Source organism: Anthonomus grandis, chromosome 1, assembly GCF_022605725.1.
Source record: "Anthonomus grandis grandis chromosome 1, icAntGran1.3, whole genome shotgun sequence".
NCBI lineage: Eukaryota > Metazoa > Arthropoda > Insecta > Coleoptera > Curculionidae > Anthonomus > Anthonomus grandis.
Window position 1 is genome coordinate 3,831,463 of NC_065546.1, and position 16,333 is coordinate 3,847,795.

The 16,333-nt window shown below is 30.4% G+C and overlaps 2 long non-coding RNA genes across 2 annotated transcripts in view; one reads left to right on the forward strand and one right to left on the reverse strand.

Annotated features, from left to right (window-relative positions):
* LOC126735951 (uncharacterized) overlaps positions 1-16,333 on the forward strand; it is a 327,730-nt gene that overhangs the window by 305,702 nt on the left and 5,695 nt on the right. The gene's annotated exons all lie outside the window — the stretch shown is intronic.
* On the reverse strand, positions 5,594-6,166 carry LOC126735933 (uncharacterized). Its single transcript, XR_007660553.1, has 2 exons — positions 5,945-6,166; positions 5,594-5,889 (listed from the first exon to the last, which is right to left on the reverse strand). It is a non-coding gene; the product is annotated as an uncharacterized LOC126735933 (long non-coding RNA).

Here is a 16,333-nt window from a genome sequence, read left to right on the forward strand (position 1 = left end):
GCAGGATACAAGCTCCAAGGAGAAAGAAAGAATATATTGTCAGTTTTTTACATGTCCTTTGTGGAAAATATATATTAAAAAAAAGCAAAATATATTTAACAAACTTATAATTCTATTCGATTCTCTAGAATTTTAATATACCCACGTTTTGGCAATTTCCAGTAGCTTAAGCACCCCTACAGTAAGTTATAGTGCTTACATTTACCTACTCCAACTACTCCTACTTTTTTATTTTTCATCCTTACTTACTAAGTCATAGTCTTCTTAATATACTTTTTGCCTAAATAGGTCTGAAACACCCTCTACATCCTACTTTTAACAACTATAAGACATCATCACAAACTATTCTATAATATGTCACAGCATATTCGCCATAAGTCGAATGAATAAATTTAGATCCTAGTGCAAAAGAAGGCTGTCGAGCGGCGCGGCGAGTACCCTCCCATTTATATCAAAAGTTTAATTTAGTATTCGCGTGTAGTAAAGCAAAGAGTAAAACATACCCAACAAGTCGCTGCTATATTTCCGGCTCTAGCAAATATAAATAACAAGCGAGATGAAATCCTGCGGTCCATTACCGTGAGGTCACACCCAGATCAGCAGGAAGAAAGCGGACTCGGACTGCTGCCAGCATACACCTGCACCTGCCGCGAATCTTCTTTTTTTTTCGTCTTGTCTGCTTCTTTCATTTCTTTGTTGCTTTTGGGAACGTGAAGTACTTTAATGTAGTAACCGAATGAGAATTCTATTTCTTTACAAGGAAATAGAATAAGTACCTATTAAAAATGGTAAAGTTGCATAGAGAAAACGCATTAATATATATCTTCTTAAATAATTGGATTAGGTCTTAGGAATATAGGCCATCTTATCTTTATCTAAATTTACTTTATTTTATTAATTCATATTCGATAGTAAGAATTGACTTGAGAGAACGTGAAAGAAAAAACTATTTAAAACCAAAATCTAATAAATTCCAAATAACTAATAACATCGTAAAATGCATAATTTAAATGGATACGAGTCCAAGGTCTTTTTACTTTAATTTCTAAAATTCATTATTATTTTATAATTAGTGTAAAGAAAATTAAAAAGAGAAAAGTAGCGTCAAAACAATACATAATATTCATTAGCTCCTCGACATACGATTATCTCACAGCAATTATTCAATATCATTTCCCAAGGTATATGGTTAGAAAGATTAAAGAAATCTTATATATCTTTGTGCTTCTTAGGGTTTTAGAATTCTTATTATTCTGCCCTGCTAAGGCAAGTTGTCCTAACTGCAAAAAATCGTTTTTAAGGTTAGGACGGTTTTGCACGTAAATGGCGATAATCTTTCGGCCTACTAAACGAGAAAGTCCTATGTGTATTTGAAATACCCGAAATAGTACTATTCATTTTGGCCTAACTGCAAAAGCTGCAAGGATTCCTAAAACGAATTGTCCTAAATAGATTTTAGAAAAAGTTTATGATTTTACCGATTTTAGAGACTCAGTTCAAAATGCCAATTCAAGGAAAGATAATGTCTTGGAAATTACTGCAAATAATTTTTTTACTTTTACTGATTATACTTCAAAGCAGAAGCTACAGAAACTTAATGACCGCGTTTATTTAAAAAAAATATAATTCAAATAAATTTTAAAAGAGGTTGCTAATTTTTATATTATAAAGAAACATTTTCTGATGAACTTAAGTAGTTGGACAATATATTTTTGGTTAAGTTTTGCAAATATGAGGTAACCACGCCAAAACAAAGAAATGCTCCTTAATTAAGGGAATTAATTTAATTAGAAAAAACAATTTAATCAGTAAATTAAAGGATCATATACAACCAGGGCTATCCAAACAGGCTTTTATTTTGAGAAAATCTACCGATTTCAATAATTGATGATTCTGGTGACATGAACTGAAAATGAATAGTTTTAAAAATAATAGGGTGTTTGGTGCATCATTTGGCAAATTTAATTGGCTGAAAGAAAAGTTAAAAAATGTCTTCTTCTTTAGCAAATAATGAACCCAACACCCTCTATATGTACCTTGTCATCTATTTTTGTTTAAGTTGTTTTAGGCTGTCAAGTTGCTATTATTTCATTTGATATTATTTGTTTTTCACTTGGGATATTTGAGCTTAGGATTTTGTATTTTTCTGTTATGATTCACACAGTACACTCTATTGCGAAAATTCTTATTAAAACCCAAAATCCTAACAAAACATGAAGAACTAAAATCGATGGCCTTGCAAAAATCTGGCTATAGGCTAAATAGGAATGTGTTCTCCTTTTGATGGGCAGTGACTATATAGCACCCGAGACAGTGTATTTTAAGGGTTTTGTGACTCGTCTCACAGGCAGAGAGGAGTGGCAGGACTTTAATGAGCCTCTATTGCTATGTAAGGGAACCATCTGGTATACAGATGGTTCGACAATAAACAACAGAGCTGGTGCAGAGTTACATGGTGAGGCCCTATATACCAGGAATACATACTTATTGGGGAAACACCCTACTGTTTTCCAAACTGATGGGTTCATTTTATTGAAATGCAAACAGAAAGTTTTAAATTGACGACACCGCAGTTATTATCAATCCGTTCGGCCAGCAAGGCTGCCATAAGGGTTATTACAGCCAAAAAGATAAGTTTTAAACTCGTACTGGAGCCCAAACAAGTTCTAAAAGATTTGGTAAAGGTAAACTGTGGGGTTTAGCTGAGATTTAATTATTTCTTAGATAGTCTGGATGCTTGGCCATTTAGGCTTTGCTGGAAAGGAAGAGTAGGCTCTTTTGCTAGACTGGGAAATGAGCAGTAGCTCCCGAACCTATAATTGCTATAGCCAGATATGAACCTGTTATCTTAATGAAAAACTGGTCAAGTGGATTCTTTGGGAACGGAAGGAAACGCCTGACATAAGATAAGCTACTAGTCCTATGGTTAGAACCTTTGATGTGATGCTCAATAATACTAATAAGACACATATAGATAGGCCTGTATCGCCAAATATCTGCTGTGCTTAAAAAGATGCAAAATCCGGCTAGTGAGAAATCTTTTAACCAACCCTAGCTTTTTCACTGGCATGTAAAACTCAATTGCCGCACCAAAGATATTGCGAAAAACTTAAATTGCCAATGATATTAAAAGGAGAATAAAACCTTAGACAAGTTAATCAAAGAGTTCCCAACACTCGCGCGAACCAAGTTTAAATATCTGAGTAACAGCGACAGTTTACTCAGCAATATTAATTCTTTCAAACTAGAATGCCTCATTATTTTTTCCAAGGCTTATGGCTTCCATTAACCTTCTTTGAAGCACAACCGATCCATTAGGAGACTATGTTCATAACAATCCCGTTGGCTGCCCGTTGCCTTACAAATCATTCAATAATTCAACTGTAATGGAAAGGATTTTTTATTTTCTTGCACAGTAATCTTTAGCATAGGAATTTTGCGGTGTTTATCAAATTTCATAATGATATTTGTCTTTGATATACTTAATCCCAGCTTATTTTTAATATATATAAAACTATGTTTTTATTAGAAAGTAAAGCTAGTTAAATAAAATTATAAGAAATGATCAGGAAAATATTATATATGAATACCTTTATTGAATACGATGTATACTTCCTTTTTACGTTTGCTTTATTTTACCTTCGTAAAGTCAATATAATTTTTTTTTAGGAAATTTAGGTTAAAACTTTACCCTGTGTATTTCGAAATTTCTTATTAATATACTAGTTTAATAAGCATAATTTAAATATATACGAGTCATTAAAATTTAAAATTTAATTTGAATCTACGCAGTAAGCATTTTTCTATTAAAAAATATCATTAATTACACTATTTTACTACAATTAATATAAAAAGCCGAAGAAAAATTAGAGGCATAACTTAATATCATACGCTTCCCATTTATATTTTATGTTAATACATTTACAGCAAAGATTATATTCGAGTATTAAACTTCATAAATATTTAAATATACAGTATCGGACAAAAATAGAGCGACGCTTACAATAAAAATAAAAGAAAACATTATCAGATTGCGCCCTTAATATTTAGTTCACAAGCCTTTATTTGCGATTACCTGGCGGCACCCTTGAAATTAAATTATCAATTATATCTTGATCAATATTTTCCATATATTTTTAATTTCTTCAAAAATGTACTCTTTGTTTTTATAGGTTTTACTTCTAAGTTGCCTATCCACACAGGTTTTCGATCGGGTTAAGATCGGGCAATTGGGCTGGCCATTTAAGAATGGCTATTTTATTTTCATTAAACCATTCTTTTATACATTTTGCTGTACGTTTTGGATCATTGTCGTGTTGGAAAACAAAACGTAGTGGCATATTCCATTCCGCATAAGGTAGCATGATATTTTCAAGGATATATTTATACTTAAACCTATCCATAATACCCTCAATTTGGTAAATTGGTCCCATTTCATAGCCAGAGAAACAACCCCACACTAACACGTTGCCACTTCCATGTTTTACAGTACCTTGGACATACTTTGGGTCAAGTCTTTTACCTGCAATACGACGAACATATTGAACACCATCACTTTTATACAAATTAAACTTTAACTCATCACTAAAAAGTACTTTTTTCCATTGCTCTGGTGTCCAGTGAGCATGTTGTTCTGCAAACAGAAAACGTGCTTTAATATTCTTCTTACTAAGAAGCGGTTTTTTGGCAGGTTTGCATGCTTTTAAGCCTGCTTCAACTAGTCTGCGCTGTGAGCCCCCAGCTTCAGCCAGAATTTGCTTTGCTGATAGAAAAGGATTTGCCTGGGAGATCCTTTTTCTATCCAGTTTCTTTGAAGTTTTTCTCGGTCTACTTGTCTGTTTTCGGTTAACTACTTTTCCTCTAATTCGGTAGTTCTGAATGGTCCTCGACACAACAGATTTTGAAACTCTTAGTTCTTGTTTTATTACGTATTGTGGTGTTCCCATCTTATACGATGCAATAATTCTTTCTTTAAGATCAATAGAAAAACTTTTACCAGGAGGCATTTTTAAACAAAATATAGATTTGATACCGACCAAAATCGATGTTTATCTACTAATGGTATGAACAATATCGATCAAGTCGCTTTATTTTTGTCCATGAAAAAATGCATAAAAAACATACAACATTTTACTAATCTCTTGCTGTTCATCATAAGAGGCAAAGAATGTTTAAATAGGATTAACAAAGGTATGTACTGATACTACAAAATTGTTCCTAATAATACGAGGTACAGTCACAAAGTTTTTTAGGAATATTATAGCGTCGCTTAATTTTTGTCCGATACTGTATACTTAACCTATGTTTTGTTCAAATCATTACCGAATATTAAATCAAAAGGATATGCATAAGTTGAGTGGATACGATTCCTATTTTCTTTTTATATTTACTTTTTTTCGAACCTATCTATGGAGGACTTTTATATTTTTAACTAATTTTAATTACTTTACTAATTACTTAACTAATTTTACTAACTTTAATTACTTTTTAAAATTTTAATCTTTCTTCAGTTAAAATGAAGCCATTACTATAAAATCATTACTTACCCCAATATTATTAGACTTGCCTATAAAAATAGTTAAACTAATTAAAGTAGGAGCATAAAATTTATTTACATGTGCATTTTAGTCATTCCAAGTACGTAAACCTAATATTCAAAGATAAAACAGTTAAAATGCTAAATTTTATTGATATGCTTATAGAGCTCTTCTAATTCAGGTTTATTTAATAGTTCTGTAACCTCGGAGGCAATAACTTGAGTATCCTTGATAACAATAGTGGTTTATACTCTTTTTGTAATAAATTATTGATATTCATTCTGTCTAGGATATCTTCTACTTCCTTTTGTAATTGTTCGAGTTTAGCAAATATATGGTTTTTGGATTTTGCCTGTAAAATACATACTTTCTAATACAAAAGTTAAGAGTACATATTGAAGACTTACCAAATCACATTCTTCTTCCTGCGACATATGTACTATAAATGTTGTCACATGGATGAGCTCTTATTGAAATTATATTTTGAATTTTGATATTAGGTACAGCAATTTTGGGACAACATTTAATTGCTAAAAATTATGGAAAAATGTCAAAAAACATGTATGTCAGTGACATTAAAAAAAATAAAATATAGAATTCGTTCACTTTTGAAATCATCATTATGTCGACCTATACAGTCTGGTGACTTTAATTGGAATAAATTCAGTTAAAACTAATCAAATTTTATCTCGCAAAATTCCTGAGACCCGTCGATTTTTGTTTATTTTTTTTCACATTTCAAGATAGTTTTTGTATTTTTTCACCTACAGGGGGAATCCAAACTCCAACTTTTTTTTTCAAATAGAAAGCCACTTTTTTTAAACTCTCATTGAAAAGAGCCCTTTTTTCCTGATTAAATTGCCCTATTTACTTTTGTGATTATCTAAAGGAGAAATACGAAAAAAAACAACATTAAATTATTAAAAGTTGCGTTTAATGTATAAGATGCTCAAAATGAACACTTCTGGAGATATTTGTCGGATTTCTTGCCTAATACGTTCTTTGAGTTCGTCTAGGTTTCCTGGTTTGCTCATATAAATTTAACTTTTCAAATGTCCCCACAGAAAAAAATCAAGTGGGGTGAGATCGGGAGAACGTGCCGGCTACTCGATTGCACCTCTTCTACCAATCCATCTGTTTGGAAAATTGTCATCTAAATACTGGCGTACATTACGGGCATAATGTGGGGGAGCACCATCTTGTTGCATCCAGATTCTTTCATCATACAAATCTGGATCGAACTGACTCGGATATAAGGCACGTAAGACTGGAACTAGTTCATGTTCAAGAAATTCTAGATATCTTTCCCCAGTTAAAGTATCATTGAAGAATATGGGCCCTATAACTTGCCTGCCAATTATGCCAGCCCAAACATTAGTTTTCTGGGTATATTGTGTATTAGTTTCCCTTACCCAGTGTGGGTTCTCGTCAGACCAGTAGCGACAGTTCTGCTTATTAACATGGCCATTTAGGGTGAATGTAGCCTCATCATAAAAAAGGATCCACTCCGAAGATAATCGATTTTCGTCAATGGCGTTCATCATTAATTCACAGAACTAAACTCTGCGATCTGGATCGTCTTCCAATAACTCTTGAACGTGTTGCATTTTATAAGGTCGTTTGTTTGCACTTTTTAAAATTTTTAATGAATAGAGTTTTCGCGAGCTACTCTTCTGGCTGCAGTTACCGGATTTTCTTCCATCGCTAACAATACATTTAATTGGGTGTTTTCATCGATTTTGGGAGACCTTTGTCTTGAAATATCCCTCACGTGCCCAACTTCTCGAAATCTGCTTTCGATTTTACTAACCGTACCTTGGTTAATAGGTGGCAAATCTAGATATTTCTGCCTGAATAAATGGACAACCTCTAACTGAGTACGATTTCTATCCCCATAACCAATCATCATTAAGATTTCAATCTTGTGGGATTCGGACAAATATGGCATTTTTTCAATATAAGTTAACTTATTTAACAACTGGTTGAAAGTCACTTTAACAGTGACACTACAATAATGTCAGAAAATGTCTCGATACCAATAAAATAAACATACACGCCAAAAATTTACCAACACAAAATATTTCGAGACTTTTAATAATTTAATGATTTTTATTTTTTTTCGTATTTCTCCTTTAGATAATCACAAAAGTAAATAGGGTAATTTAATCAGGAAAAAGGGCTCTTTTCAATGAGAGTTTAAAAAAAGTGGCTTTCCATTTGAAAAAAATAAGTTTGGGTTAATTTGTACCTCCCCTGTAGGTGAAAAAATACAAAAACTATCTTGAAATGTGAAAAAAAATAAACAAAAATCGACGGGTCTTAAGAATTTTGCAAGATAAAATTTGATTAGTTTTAACTGAATTTATTCCAGTTAAAGTCACCACACTGTATATTAACAGGCAGTAATATCGTTAGGATACTGTACAAGATATGCATAACTTACGTGTACATGATTTACATTTTTTTAAGCCTATTTTTTTTAAACTGTATAACTTTTAATAAAAAACAAAATAATGGCACACAGACTAAGTTAGAAAAAGTGTATAGTTATGTAGATTACACAGGTTTGGACCTCTAGTGGGACCTCTAATGAAAATAATTTTTTAAGATCTGGTGATGTCCTGATAGAAGAAAAAATACATGTGTAATCCACACATTTATACACTTTCGTGACTTTGACTTTGTATTTTATATTATTATTTTAGTGTCCAATAAATTGTTATCAATTTTTCCTTGATTAAATTTTTTTTTGTTATCATGTTTTTTATATTTCTAAATAATTATTGTTCTATATTTTATTGACAGTTATAATAATAGAAATAAACTGAACGTAATTGGATAAAAACAATTTGTTTTTAATTAAACAGAGATGAAAAAATTAATTTTCAAATGTTAATAACTGTAAAATTATGTTAAGTTCAAGTATTATTATAAACATTATATTAAATTTTTTGCTAAATTTCAAGTTAATGTCTTGTTTAAAAATTAAGGTTTAAATAAAAAATACATAAATTTAATGGATGTGACTACTATTCTTTATTCTTATATTTTTTTGTTACTTTATTACAAAAATTTAAAAAGTAATTTTTTCAAGAATTTATTAAATAAAAATTTAAAATATTTTCTTGATTATTACATATAAATTTATTATTTTAATTAAAATTAAATTTAAAGTAAACTTTAGTATTTAAAATAAAGTAGTTATTATTTCGAAAATTTGCCAACTTTGTGAATTAGTTTTTAAATTTCTATTTAACTTTATTTATTTTTTCATTTTTCTTAATTTTTATTTAATTCCTAGTAACCATAAAATTAAAACAATTACGAAAACTATACAAAAATATTAGTCAATACTATTAAAATTAAAAATTGTTCATAAAAAATTCAGATGCAATAGAATATGCATAACTTTATTGGATAGTATTCATGATTTCTTTTAGGTTACATATTTATATAGTGTAAGATTTCCATTTAATTGTTTAGCACGTTTGTTTCATTATTCTCTTATTTTTAGTTTAATTAACAAAACTAGAATGAATTTCGAAAACAATTACCAACTCCCATTAAAATATGCATAATTTAAATGAACAAAAAAACGTGCATTTTAAGAAAATTTGGTGATTATTTGGTTTCGTAAAATTCCAATTTGTTTTAGTAATGGTTTGCCTTTAAGAATAATAATTATTTAAAATACAAAAAAATAATTTAGGCCAAATATGCAAAATTTATATTTCACAAATTTAAAATTGTTATTTAAATGTAAAAATAAAATACGAATACAAAGAAGTCGTTTAAAATTTAACTTTATTTTAATGATTATTGACAAAAAAGTACGTAGTACTAATTAAGAAATAGAGCCTTTAGATAAAATCGTTTAGAAGCCTGCATAAAACTTAAAAAACAATCTTAATTATATCTTGCTATTCTTTCTAGACAAATCAGCAGTTGGCCTTCCTACTTTCCTTGTAGCCATCGGAATATTGTGTACCGGTATCATATAGCCTAACAGAATATTTGTGTTATCCGTGTACCAAGTACAAGAGCCTACAAACGTGTCTAAATTGTATTGTAAAGATGTTTTCCTAGATCAGAACAATGCGATTGTAACGAGTAAACATAATAGTTTTTCATTCGTTATCATCACGTTTAAGGAAGCATTTTGCTCGGGGTTTTCGCTAGATGATATCTATCAGCACAGCACGCGTTCCCGGCCGAGATAATTAGGGCCATTTTGGCCTGGAATTTCGAACAATGGCTCTGGAGGCCGCGGCTAGCACGTGATCACCCACACGACATAACCAACAGAAACCGTTTTGTGTTTGCCTTCTTTTTTTTTTTTTTTTGCTGATGGAATGCGGCACGAGGTCATCATATCTGATCGATTTCGTTAATTTTAGTTAATTATTGATTGACTTTCTATGGTTAATAAAATTCGTACCCACCGACAAAATATGAATATTATTTTCTTAAAATTTTCATCAAATCAGTATTCTACAGGGTGTATCGTAATTAATTGGACATAGGTTAATATAGGATACCTGACAAGAAAATAAACCGTTTGAGCTCAATATCGCTTAGCAAAATGTTATTGGTTTTCGTTCTACAGGGTGTTACAACTAATTTTTTACCAAACATTTATTGAAATATTTTGGAATCCACTGGACAGATTAACCTAAAATTTGGCGTACTCTTATTATTTGGGATGAGGAACACGAATATGATATCTATTTTGCCATTGCCACTAAATAACGCCACATACAACAACATTGAGTGATTAAAAAGGTCATAACTTTTTTGACCTTCCTGTACGTACAGTTGCGAGTAAAAATAATAAAATAGCATTTAGTTCTAGTCAAAAAAGGTATACTTCTTTGATCTCCAAAAAGTAGACCGTTTTCGAAATTCTTTCGATTTCTTAAGACTCCTTCCACAATCTTTTGCCACAATTCCTGATGGTTATTTATTTTATTTTTATACACAAGTGATTTTAAGTAAAGTAGCCCCAAAAATAAAAATCTAAGGGATTAAGATCAGGACTACGCGCAGGCCACGGATATTCACTACCTATACCAATCCATTTATGAAGATAAATTTCGCCCAAGTAATTTCTGACTTGCAGTGAATAATGTGCCGGTGCTAGAAGAATGGGCTGATCATTCCTCAAGAAATTTAGATAACGTTCTCCATTAAGCTTAGCTGGCAATTCAAACGGTCCCACAATACAACCCCCAGAGATACCACACCAAATATTTAGTAAAAACTCATGTTGAAAATGGTGTTCTTGGAAAGCATGAGGATTTTTCATCGAATAGATATGATTGTTACGCCAATTAAAAACACTTCTCCTTGTGAAGGTGGCTTCATCCGTAAATAAAATTTTATTACAAAAAAATGGATCATTCAATTGGCGCTCTATTAAAAATTGACTGAATTGGAGTTTTGCAAAAAAGTCTTGAGGAAGAAGATTTTGAACTGGAGTGAAATGATACGGATACAGTTTTTCTGGGCGTATAATTTTGGACACCGAAGATTTCCTTACACCAGTGGCTGCCTCAATACGTCTTGTGCTGGTTTCAGGATTTTCGATAACACGAGCCAAAATTTCATCTTCCATATCTGCTCGAATTATCCTTGGTCTTCCCGCATTTACGTTTTTTGAACGAAATGAGCCCGTTTCGCCTAATCTATCGTACAACGCCTTAAATGTTTGATGATTTGGCTGCCTTCTATCCGGATACAGATCTAAATAACGGTGCGCTGCTCTTCGACTACGAAAATTTTCTTGAGCCATATCCCGCATCTGAGCATTAGAAAAATCATTGTGACGCGGCATTTTTATGTGAAAATAACACAACAAGAACACGAGCTTTAGCCAAATTAAAGACTAACTTATTAATACTTCACCTTGACAAATTTTAGGTTAATCTGTCCAGTGGATTCCAAAATATTTCAATAAATGTTTGGTAAAAAATTAGTTTTAACACCCTATAGAACGAAAACCAATAACATTTTGCTAAGCGATATTGAGCTCAAACGGTTTATTTTCATGTCAGGTATCCTACATTAACCTATGTCCAATTAATTACGGGACACCCTGTACATTCGCAGCTGCATAACTTTTTTGATTTAAATTAAACTCGAATTTGGAAACGTGTATATCGCTTATGTGATACAATTTTTTGACTAATCCTTAATCCGCAAATGAAAAAATCGCTTATAAAATACATAATAAAAAATTATTTAAGTTTTGTTTCTATTTTTGTAAACTCAGTAAACTGCATAAAGCTTTTGTATACTTAGGTGTTTCAAATTATTTCTCTCTTTTTCTTATTTTTGCTCTTTAGTTTTTTTTTCCTCATATATCTAATCATCTTTAGTATTGTTAGACCTTTTTATATTAAGTTAGTATTTTATTGTCACAACAAATAATATTTCCTTTATCTTGTGTAATTTCTGATATTTATCATAATTTAAAGAGTGGTGACTCTAAAGAGTGTTGTTTAATATTTTTTATTGTGCTTGCTAAAGATAGAGTTAGTAAATTATGATTGGATTTACAGACCTTAAGCTCTCATTACAATAAAAATCTAACCTATAGGGGAAAGCATTAATTATCTCTGTATAATTAATTAAACGAGCAAACTAATTAAATATTATCAGCGAAATTGAGTCTTAATTAAACATAAGTTACAAATTTTAAAACCAAGGAATGTTACATTTGATGGGATAAAATTGACTCACCTGGTTAACAAGTGAAGCTATTAATATTGTTTTTGTTTAAAATGAGATAAAAATTGTATAGATTAAATATTTACGTTTATCCAGTATTTAAATTATGTATTACGTACATTTTGCATAACTTAATTGGATTGGGCTCACTAGTTTATATTTAATATTTTTATTTAAATTTATTTAAAATCACCCAGACGACGTAACCAACAGAAACCACGTTTGTCTTCTTTTTTTTTGCTGATGGAATGCAGCACGAGGTCATCATATCTGATCGATTTCGTTAATTTTTAGTTAATTATTGATTAACTTTCTATGATTATTAAGATGCATACCCACCAACAAAAATTGAATATTAGTCATTTTTTCTTAAAAATGTTCATCAAATCAGTATTATATATTCGCAGCTGCATAACTTTTTTGATTTAAATTAAACTCGAATTTGAAAACGTTCATGTGATACAATTTTCTGACTAATCCTTAATCTGCAAACTTAAAAATCGTTTACAAAATATATAATAAGAAATTATTTAAATGTTTTGTTTCTATTATTCAAGTTTTATTCATAATATATGATTTTTGTAAACTCAATGAACTGCATAAAGCTTTTTTATACTTAGGTTCTTCAAATTATTTATCTTTTCCGTTTTTTTTCCTTATATATCTAATCAACTTTAGTATTGCTGGATCTAAGTTAGTATTTTATTGCCACAACAAATAATATTACAGAATACTCTAATAAAACAAATTTCGCAAATCTAGCTGAGATCTGTCTTCTAAATTTAAACTGATGCTTAATATAATTGTATTTGTACAACAAGAATAATTAAAATTTTTTCCTACAATATCCAATTATGATTTAATATTTAAAAGTTTAATTACATACACTATCGAACAAAAGTAGAGCAACACTTACACTTTTTAAAATTATAAATGCATGATAATTTTTGTTTTTTTTTTTGTTTTAAGGCTACACGTGTTTCGCTCCTATCGGAGCATCATCGGTCCTAGACCTACACAGATTTACAACTCCTACTGTTGTAGGGTTGTAATGTGATTTGTGTAGGTCTAGGCCTGATGATGCTCCGATAGGAGCGAAACACGTGTAGTTAAAAAAAAAATATATATATATAGATTTTATGAGACCGTGGCTTTGTGTTTTTACCTTTGTTTTGTTTTCGTTTAGTCTCTTAGAGAAAAAATGGATGATACGTTTCTAAAGTAGGCTATGATTATTAATGTCAACAAAAAATTTCGTATTCAGAACAAATGATTTTATTTTGACGTTTAAGTTTAAATGCTTCATAGTAACGCGTCAAAAGTAAAGCAACATTCAAATAATTTGTTCAAAAGAAGGGTTTTAGCAAAAGTAAAGGGATAAAATAATTGTGTAAGGTGATTTTTATGTTTTTCTGAACATTTCTGTGTAAGATTAATCATGCCGAGAGGAATTCCAATTTCAAAAGACTTGAATCAAAGAGTTGTGAATGGATTCATGGAAGAACAAGCCGATATTACAAGACAGTTTGAGTTACCCCGGTACACTGTGTCCAAAATAATATCATCGTATAATGAGAGGGGACATTTAGAGAAGTTGCCAAAATCGGGAAGGCCAAGGAAACATCACTAATGACTGACAGACGCATCAAAAGGATTTCGCAAAATAATCCTTGGAAGTCCGCACCTCGAATTATTGCCAGAAATTCCGGTTGTTATACGAACAGTACAAAGAAGGTTAGTAGACGTCCGGCTAAAAAGCCGTTAGTTTCAATAAGAAATAGAGCAGCAAGATTGGCATTTGCACTCCGGCATTTAAACTGGACCGTCAATGACTGGAAAAAAGTTCTATTCAGTGATAAAACGCGCTACAAAATATTCAATTCTGATAGAATGAGGCGTGTGAGGCGACCAATCAATACAAACCATCCTAAATACGTAACACCTACAATTAAGCATGGTAAAGGTAGTGTATTTTTATAAGGTTGTTTTTCATGGAATGGGGTAGGACCTATGCACTTTATTAATGATACGATGGACCGATTTGTTTATAGGCATATCATGCAGAATGTTATGCTTCCTTATGCAGAATGGGAAATGCCATTGCGTTTTATTTTTCAACAGAACAACGATCCAAAACATTCTTCACAAGTTGTTCAACAGTGGTTTCGGGAAAATAATGTTCGTGTTTAACAGTGGCCAGCAGAATCCCCGGGTCTTAACCCCATTGAGAATCTCTGGGAAGAAGTAGAACGTCGTATTCGTACCCAAATGTTTCCAAATAAACAATCCTTAATGAATAAAATTAGTGAAGTTTGGACAAGTCTTCCCGAAAATGTCATTCAGAAGTTGATTGCTTGAATGCCGCGCCGTTTTCAGTAAGTAATTAATAATAATGGATATTTTATCAATTACTAATGTATTACTTTCAATTGTTTTTGTTGTTAAATGTGTTAAATATTTTTTGTTGAACCAAAGTAAAATAAAATACTGTTAAATACAATTTGTTGCTCTACTTTTGTCGCCCCCATTCTTATCAATTTTTATAATCATTAATATTTACCGTTCTTAAAATGATTAAAAGTACACTAAAATGTAATGAAATATTACTTTCAGTGTAAGGATAGTGTGACATTAAGCTTAGCGAAAAATCACAACCCAATATTTTTTTTTATTCAAACATGAATAAAATTGAACTTTAATGCTCTACTTTTGTCCGATAGTGTAGATGCATCATTTAAATGGACCATTTTGTATTCCATTAATGATATCTAAAGAGGGTTTTTTTAATATTTGTTATTATACTTACTAAAGATACAGTTAGTAAATGTTAATTGGATTTACTTAAACTCTTATTATAATAAAAAACATAATCTATAAGGGAAAGCATTGATTATCTTTGTATAATTAATTAAAAGAGCAAACTAATTAAATATTATCAGCGAAATTGGGTTTTAATTAAACTTAAGATGCAAATTTTAAAACTCGAGAATGTTACATTTGATGGGATAAAATTGACTAACCTGGTTACCAAGTGAAGCTTTTAATATTGTTTTTGTTTTGAATGAGATAAAAATTATATAGATTAAATATTTACGTTTATCCCGTATTTAGATTATATATTAAGTTTTTTTTGCATAACTTAATTGGATTTAATTTAAAAGGCTTTTTTTATAAATTATTCTATTTATTTATTTATATTTTGGCTTAGGATAAAGCAAAATAAGACGCCTATTTCTTAGCTTATTTTTCAGTGTTAAAGAGTTAGTTAAATAAATTCGAGCATTGAACATTTTCTCGAACGCTACTAAGATACTTAACTCCTTAAGCATCTTAGTTCCTATTTGCCCAATCAAAAAATAAAACGAAGAATAAATTACTAGAAGAAGTCAACCTCTACAAGAAAATTTTTAATGTATATTCATCAAATTTCAACCTTAAAATTTTGCTAAAGCAGATTACCCTTAATGATTTCTCAAATATCTTTATTTTTGTTGGTCTATTTAAGCAACTCTTTGATGTCAAAGTTATAGATGTCAAGCTCTATAAAAAGTGCTTCAGAAATATTAGTAAGTACTTGAAGAAGTTTAAGTAATTGCATGCATAACTTAAACGTATTCTATAACAAAATATTATATACAATTCTTATACACATGTCTAAAGAGATTTTTCACAATTTGGTTTATATTTAAAGAGGGAGTCATTGCACAGAAGTTATAGCAAGTCATTGACTAAATTTAAAATGTCCAATCTAATCAAAACATAGCTTTAGAACGAGCCATTAATTATAATTAAATATGACCAGCAAAGTTAGGTCCTATTAAAATTTAATTAATAATCAAGAAATTTTATTGTTGCTTGATATGAAATAATTGTTTTTTTAAATTAAAAATTATTAGCATGAAATATTTTTAATTTTTTGTATTGAGTATTTTAGCCTGAGAGTTTGATTCCCTTTCATGCAGAATTTGTTTCTAACAATCGATTTTTTTATATAGCTTTACGCCTAAAGACTGTAAAGCAAACTATTATTGCAAAAAACAGAAAAAAGTAATTGTTACGGTAGACAA